Here is an 8,279-nt window from a genome sequence, read left to right on the forward strand (position 1 = left end):
TCGAATTGACGAGCAATAAACCTAGCAATGGGGGACATCCTGGCAAAGCATTCTAGTCCAAAATATTCATTCATAAAATTGAAATGTCACGAATACATATATTTAAAAAACCATAAAAAACATCAAAACATTAAAAAATTGTTTATTTTTTACCTTCATCGTCAAAGTCCTCCCCCTCTAGGAGCGGCATATCCGGATCTTCGCGGATGTTGGTACTGCTGTAAGGCCAATCCTCCACTACAATCAGCTTCCGTCGTAGCCATGAGAAAAAGGTGGGCTTATGGGACATCTGTTGGCCCCCTGTAACCCTGGGCATCAACTCACTCCAATGGCCCATCCATGGGTCTCGTGGCATTAGTGGATCCACCTCAGTTAGCTAGTATTGGAATGGTGGAACCCTCTCCAGGAAGAAGGTCACTAGCACAGATCCAAAGAAAAATTGTTCAGGTTTCTCGCCTTAGCTTTTGATAGCTAGCACTTCATGTTGATTTTCATAGATTCTACCCGGTTAAAAATAGTGGGCATTGTGCACTTGACAGCGTATAGAAACCTCGACTTGTTAGTCTCATGCAGTGCTTCAAACCCAGCCACTCTGTTGATGGTCAATAGTAACACTCTCAACACAAGATCCTGAATAGTCGCGATCTTGATCTTGCCACTTTTGGATTTGAGAGCTTCTAGGCAATGTTTGGCAAGTAGCATGGACACACTTGCCCCAATCGGCCTTGGCCCATATAGATTGACTAGTTCCCCTCTCTAGGATAGTCCCATTATGAAATAAATGTCTAAAGTTTCCAACTCCAGCTCTTGGTCACCAATGATGAAAATTTCTCGATTCACGTCCCAAAGACTAATCAAATATTGTAGAAATTTAGGTTGAGCCTACATCCCTGGTGTGAGAAATAACTTGAAGAGCCCATAGTTCCTCAAATCCTCCAAGCAATTTGGATATGCTATTGCTTGGGTATCAATATCCTCATGCTCTTGTTCTTTCCAATCCACCATTTTCAATGATTTTCTTCCTGCAAAAACCATTTAATCAAGTCAATGATCATATTTTGATGGGAAAATTTGGATTCAAGCGGTAAAATTGACCAAAAAACATGTTTTTTCTTTGCTCACAGCGTTGGCACGTCTGTTTTAAAAATAGTGGTGCTGACAACGCGATTGGCAGTTTTCTTAACCCCCGGTCGGCGCGAATCCGTGCCTGAAAATCACACTGACCGAGGGCTATTTTTTTTTTCCAAATCCTTCACGTGAAATCCAAAAAATGGATAAACACAAGTAAAAATAGTATGAAAATGGAGCTTAAGGTCTTGGCTCTTACCTACAGTTGACGGCTCGGAAAATGACCTCCCGGATCTCTTGCAATCTTCTCTCGAAAAATTAGGGCACAAATGGGTAAAAAACTCTTCACACAAAGATAAAATGGTAAATGGTAAAAGATAATTAATTTTTCCCCCTTTTATTCATTTTTCATGAAAATATTAGGGTTTTTAAAGTGTTTTTGACATATTTTTCCTCAGAATTGGATAATGCATTTACCTTTCTTGTGTAGCGATAGGTGACAAATTGTTGATGATGATACTGGACTCCAGTTTGAGCTGTTTTCTTGGCTCGTAAAACTCAAATGAAAAGATCGCCAAGTATTTTTCCCTTTTGACTCATTAAAGATAATAAAAGGGGGGGGTCTGCTTTTAGCTCTTTTCTGACCTTTTAAACACGAAAAGATTTCCAATCTCTTGTCGTTTTGAACTCGTTAAAGGATGTGAAATGTTGTTTACCTAGTATACGTTTACCCCTTTTTTAGGCTGGGATAAAATATTTACGAAGAAGGTATTCCTTGACTAAAATGGTCAAGCGGTTCTCTCAAGTATCATTTTCTACCTTTTCGGGCTTGAGAGACACAAATCTATGAAAAGGGACCATGTGGAGTTTTCTTTTCCATTTATTTTCAAACTCTCTAAACATGAAAAGGATACCGAGTTACACCTTTTTCAGACTCTTTAAAGCATTAAACGACATCAGATTCGTCACCATGACGAACATGAGCTTCTCCTTCCTAGGGCTCATTAAACTTACTAGGTCAGATTTGCCCGAAGGATGAACTTACAGTGCAAGCACATGATATCCCCTTCAAGCTTGTGATAAAAAATAATTGGGGTACTTGCCAGAAATTGTGGGGAAAAATTGGAAATCCTATCAGTCATGTTGGTAGCTCACTCTTGAACATGACACTCTCTGCTTCATTTTGGGTTGAGATATCCTCACCTCATCATTGACTTTTGTGGGTTGGGCCATTCACTTTGCCTTCCATTTGATCTCTGCCACATCATCATGACCACCGATCCCATGGATCTAAAAGCTACCAAACTCCGGAATTGTGTCACTGATATGTTCAAGAGTTAATCCCTCTGCAGTTACACTTACTCCTGATTTTTTGTACCATATGAAATCATTTGCAACCCTTTGTCTCGTGTCCATAATGTGGGATACATCATGGCCCTCCTTTGACACGGTCACTTCCTATCGACTTCAGCTCATTATCCAAGAAGCTGACTGAGAGACTCCATTCCAGTACCTTAGAGCTTGCATGCCCTAATGGAAAGTTCTTTTCACTCGACAACAAGTTCCTGTCATTGGATTTTGATCGGGTGATTTCAAAGGTGTTTGACTTCAGTCCCTTTATTCATATTCCGTGGATTGTGTTGCTAGTACCTTGAGAGTCATTGTCATTACTGTTGGCTTCTCTCGTACTTGTTAATGGTTTTCATTATTGATCAATAATCAAGCGGTTTTGTAGCATGTTTGACTTCAATACATCTATTCACATGTTAGAATTTGTACTTTGATCGGGTTGTGTTGGAGTGCAAGACCTTGGGCTCATATTACAAATATCTAGGTTGTAAGGTGACGTGACATGATCATGCTGATATACATGTCTCTTTTAGATGGATGGTTGTGGCCATACCATGAGTTGTTATATGTGGTTCTTCTCATTGTTGGATGGCTACACCCATGCCTTGGATCCATTTATATGATCATTCTGTGGATGGCTACGTCCATACCATGATTCATGTATCATTTGTCAGAGTTTTCAGTGATTTATATGTATCTATGCTTGCTTGCCGGTTCTCCGACGATGGACTCTGGTTCCTCACACGCACTTGTAAAGCATTTCACTCCTCACTCTAGTTCGACCTTCATGCTTTAGGGGGCATTTTTTACATAGCATTTATTCACTGCCGCTGTACTCCCCGTCCACAATCTTGGAGGACCTCTACAGTGAACCCTGTTATCACTCAGGTTGTCCCTTGGATCCTTAAGGGATACGGCCGAGGTAACCACAAACCGATCTTTGGATTGTAGGTCCTAGCCTACCTGCAATTAGAGAGGGCTCTCTCTTTCTGATTTAACTTTGTTTTTGGGTTGATTTTAGGCTAGTTATATGCTTCTTTGGGTTTTTGTTTAAGTTTTGGTGGGATGATTGATGTTTTCAAGTATGGAGGCATGCATCGTGTGAGAGGTTCAAACCATTGGGCATGGAGTCATGGAGTTGGGCTGCTGGTGCATTTTCTTGGTCACAAGAGGAATATAGAGCAGGATAGATACACATGAAACAATCATTCAAGCTAAGAGGATGAAATGAAGGCTAAGGAATGAAAGGCAACTAAGAATCTTTCATTCAGCTTAACAGAGGGAAGGTGAGTGAACTATATCTAGGAGCAGTCAAGAATTCCTAAATAACAGTCATACATGAATGAAATAGAGCAAATATGATCCATGAGGAATTCATATTTATGCCTAAATCAGAAGAAAACATATAAAAGTCACAGAAACTGAGCATAGAGTGCAGCCAAGCAAATTCTAAGCTAATCTTTCTTTCTGTAACTTAGATAGTGATATATGTATGATATAAACATATATGAATTTAAAACAGAGGTAAGAAACACTTATTGGGCCATGTAGCAGCGCAAGAATTCTATATTTCACTCTTCAGCCATTAATAACACAATAGACAGTCCATCCTCCAAGCTTTTCAGCAGTCTTTGATTATGGAAATTCTCAAACATACAGTGCGAGTCCAGAATGAAGATTATCAACCAACCAACCCTTTAAACAATGAATTAGGGTGGTTTATATAGGGAAAATATCTAGAAATATCTATTACAGCAGACCTTAAACAGGTCTGAGGGAAATGCGTTCTTTAACCTAATCTTGCCCTGAAATTAATGCAAGAAAATATCTTTGAGCTGTGCTGGAGGCAACTGTATCAAAATGAGTTAATATGGTGTCCTTATGGCTCTGTGCTGTTCATTTAGCCATAACTGTGCTTTGGGCTTTGATCCCCTGCTCTTGAGTGGTTTTGATGTGCATTAACTGTGATCTGAGAGCCTTTAAATGGCTTCACCGCTTTCTTTGACTTTGCTTGGGGGCCTTTAATGTTCACCCGCTTTGGTATTGCCGACCTGATACACTTTGCCGCTTCACTGATACTCTTTGATTGAATTTGGGCTTTATCTTTCCTCTGATACTCTTTAACACTTGAATCGGGCCACTTTCTCTCGACCTGATATGCTTGAAACTGTCAAATCGCCCCTTTTCTGCCCTTTCAAGGCAAAAATGGCTGCTGTAAATGATTTCCGTGGCCTCTGGAATGCTACCAGCACTGGCCGATTTGAATACGAACATAAATGAAGAAATCCTATCAAAACCGCAAATTTTTCGGGCCTGCTGGTAGTTGAGCGATATGAAGCCTTCCATTTTGGTCATTTTTTCTTAGCGATGCTTAGCGCTAATCGCGCATCAAAAACTGCCTTTGTTTTACATTCCGGGCTCTCTTTGCTGCGATTTTTTCCCTTCATGCCTTCTTTCAGTGATGATGTCAGCATGACGTTAGTGGGGGGGTCCTGGTACGACAATGACGTGGCAGGGTGACGTGGGAGTACGGCGGGGATTAAATCGGCGATCAACAATCGGCAGAGACAGGGGGTGATGGTTTTTATATATGCGATGCGATGGGAGCGATCGCCGATATCGGAAAAGCGATAAGGCATGCGGCTGTGCGAAAATGGGAAATGTTGCGATTGCGATAATGAGTGGATCGCGGTGCGATATGCTTTCGGGTGCGATAGCAATATCGCATCGGCGGATGAGAGGGGGGCATATATATATAGGTACAAAAACCTTGCGACTGCCGATCGCGAAATCGCATCGGCGAATTGATATCGGGGAGTTATAAAAGGGGGCCGATGAATGAATGCTGCGACCTCCGACAGCGATATCGCGTTCGAGGGGAGGAAAACTTATCGGAGGAGGGTTAATGTGATCGGAGGATGATTTATGTGATCGAAAAAGGCTTTTTGAAGCTTTGGAAGGGTTCTTGAGGCCTCGGAAGGGGTCCGATAACCAAAAAAGAGGGACTTCATGCCTTGGAAGGAGTCCAAATACACTTTGAGGGAGTTTAAGAAGCAAAAATGAGGGTTCTTACTTAAGTTTTAGGCAAACTTAGTAATTCCCAAGCATATTTATGGTTATATTTCAACCAGAGGAGGGGATATGTAAATAATGGGGATTTTTACTATATGTTTTAGTATGGGAAGGGGAAATAAGGAGGGATTTACATAATAGAGTTAAGATTTAATATGAATTTTGTGAAGAAAGCGCTAAGGATAGGAATCTTAGGCTTTAAAGGGGAAACCGGACCTGTATAAGCATCCTTAAGCAAAGAAGATCTTTACTTAGGCAATGATATGACAAATGATGAAACTTAAGAGATATCAAGCAGATCTTGACCTCTTTGGGGAGGTTAGTGAATGATTTGGGGAACAATAAGAAGGGGGAGTTAAACATGCCTTGCTTGAGCTGCTCCCAGGGAAAATTTCCTTGCATTTGTGATCTGAAGTAAAATAACACTTTGAGATACAAAATTGATCACACTTATTCATTTTGCGACCTCAAAGAATTACCCAGCCTATTTACGTAACATTTTTTCTTCTTTTTGGTTTGGGTGCACTTAGACTTGAGACCCTGATTATCTTCTTTTCTTTTGACTGCCCTCCTATCTAAATGTACCCTTATATCTTCCAAGGGCCCAGATTAAGTAGTTGGGCTCCTTTATTTCTCTACCTAGCTACTAATCTGCCAAGCTTAAGTCGTTTGGACAGATATCCATTATGTATGTTCTACAACAAGAAATTGAAACCTAGGGAATCCAGGATTAAACTGTTTGGCCTTCCCTTAACTGGAAATTCTTAAAAATGGAATGACTCATCAAAATTGGAGTACAGTAGTGGCATTTAGACTAGCACACTTTCATGGCCTCTTCTTTGGCCTCCTAAGGAAATATGGAACATTGCAGCATGCAAAGTATGACATATTTTGCATGTAAAAATGTCGATCATGAAAGATGAATACCTGTTGCAACAGGAGGCTAACAGTGGCTCCACTTGGGGATGGCTTTTCCTTGTGAAAAGCCAAGAACAGCAGGTCAGACTGCCTTGATATTCTATTGTTGCCGTGGAACTAAAAACAATTCTTTGTTGGCTGCTAAAGGAATGGAATTTTGAGATCTGAATAGCACTCTACTCAACTGAATTACTGTGAACTATATAGCGTCGCCTTCTTTCTTCTGCGTGCTTAATGTTATGTACAATGTTGCCTGAGCACTACCCTTTGAAATAGTCTCAAAACATGGATCACAACTGATGTATTTCCCTTATTTTTGCTTTGAACAAGGGTGCTGATATGAAACCTAAAACACTCCTCTGTTTTAATACTATTGACTGAAGTGGGAAGCTTGATTGTAGCACTTCTAATTGAATTTGATTTGATATAACAGCGCTGCTTGGTTCCAAGCAATCAGATTGCTTATACAAACATAAAAAGGAAGGCGGTGACATATATACAAACATTAATATACAAATATATACACAGGGGCATTGTATCCCTTAAAAGGGATCTCGATAGTGTTTTAATATTCGGCCATTTACAGGGCCGTCTTCCACTGTGCTTTCATCTATAGATTTGAGAAAATACGTGTTATTGCCTTGCACAACGCTGATAACAAATGGGCCTTTCCATAGAAAATCAAATTTTGCATGCTTTCCCTTGTCTTCTCTTCCTGAGTCCCACCTTAGAACTTTGTTGCCAATGCAGAAATCCTGAGCCTTGGTCCTTTTGTCAAATGCTTTCTTCAGCCTCGATTGCACAATTTGAGCTCTTTCATACACTTGCTCTCTGGTTTGCTAAAGATGAATGGCCTGATTTATTCTTCGTTGAATATCATTTGGTTCTGCCTGAATCTCTTGTAACAACTTTATAATGGAAATTCCCAAAGAAGATGGAAACCTGGCCTCCATGCCATACACCAGTTCATAAGGGCTCATCCCAATGGATCTCTTTGTTGAAAGTTTGTTTGCCCAAAGGGCATTTGTGAGCTTTTTATGCCAGTTCTTCTTGTTTTCTTCTAAGATCTTCTTGATAATATTAATCAGGCTCTTGTTGAATGATTCGTCCAAGCCATTACCTTGAGGGTAATAGGCTGTAGAGTGGCCTAAAGTGATATGAAATTTATGGAAAAAATTCATTATCTTTTTGGATTTGAAGGCAACAGCGTTGTCAGTGATGATCTTCTTAGGGCAGCCAAATCTAGAAAGGAAGTTGCATTCGAGGAATTGGATAATGGTGGTGTCATTAGCTTGCCTACATGGGATGGCCTCAATCCACTTGGTGAAATATTCTGTGGTTGTTAGAATCCATTTGTGCTGGCCTGAGGAAGAGGGATGGATTTCTCCAATGAAGTCAAGACCCCATTGTTGAAAAGGCTTTTCGGTTGAGATGGGCTTAAGGGGAAAGGGCAACAACTTTCTTTTGCCCTCAAAGATTTGGCATTTGTGGCATGAAACAACAAACTTCTTCACATCTGCAAACAAAGAGGGCCAATAGAAACCAGCCCTTAAAATTTTATCAACAGTGGACTTCCAATATAGATGTCCTCCACAGTCCCCTGCATGGAATTCTTTCATGAAATTGTTAGTTTCATTCATGGTTAAACAATTAAGCAATATGCCTTCATGATTTTTCCAAAATAATGCACCATCTAAGACACAGAAATTTAAAGCCTTCATTTTAAAAATCTTTTCTTGGTTCTGGACAATCCTAGGGGAGCAAACAGGTTTAACAATAAAAAACAAATATCAGCATACCATGGGGATTACAAGAAGGTTTCACTGATCTGTGGAGTCGCCATCTCCTGTTCATTGTCCAGTTAGTTAATG

Source organism: Pinus tabuliformis, chromosome X (assembly GCF_031772625.1).
Source record: "Pinus tabuliformis cultivar Carrire ecotype Pingquan chromosome X, CPIR1, whole genome shotgun sequence".
NCBI lineage: Eukaryota > Viridiplantae > Streptophyta > Pinopsida > Pinales > Pinaceae > Pinus > Pinus tabuliformis.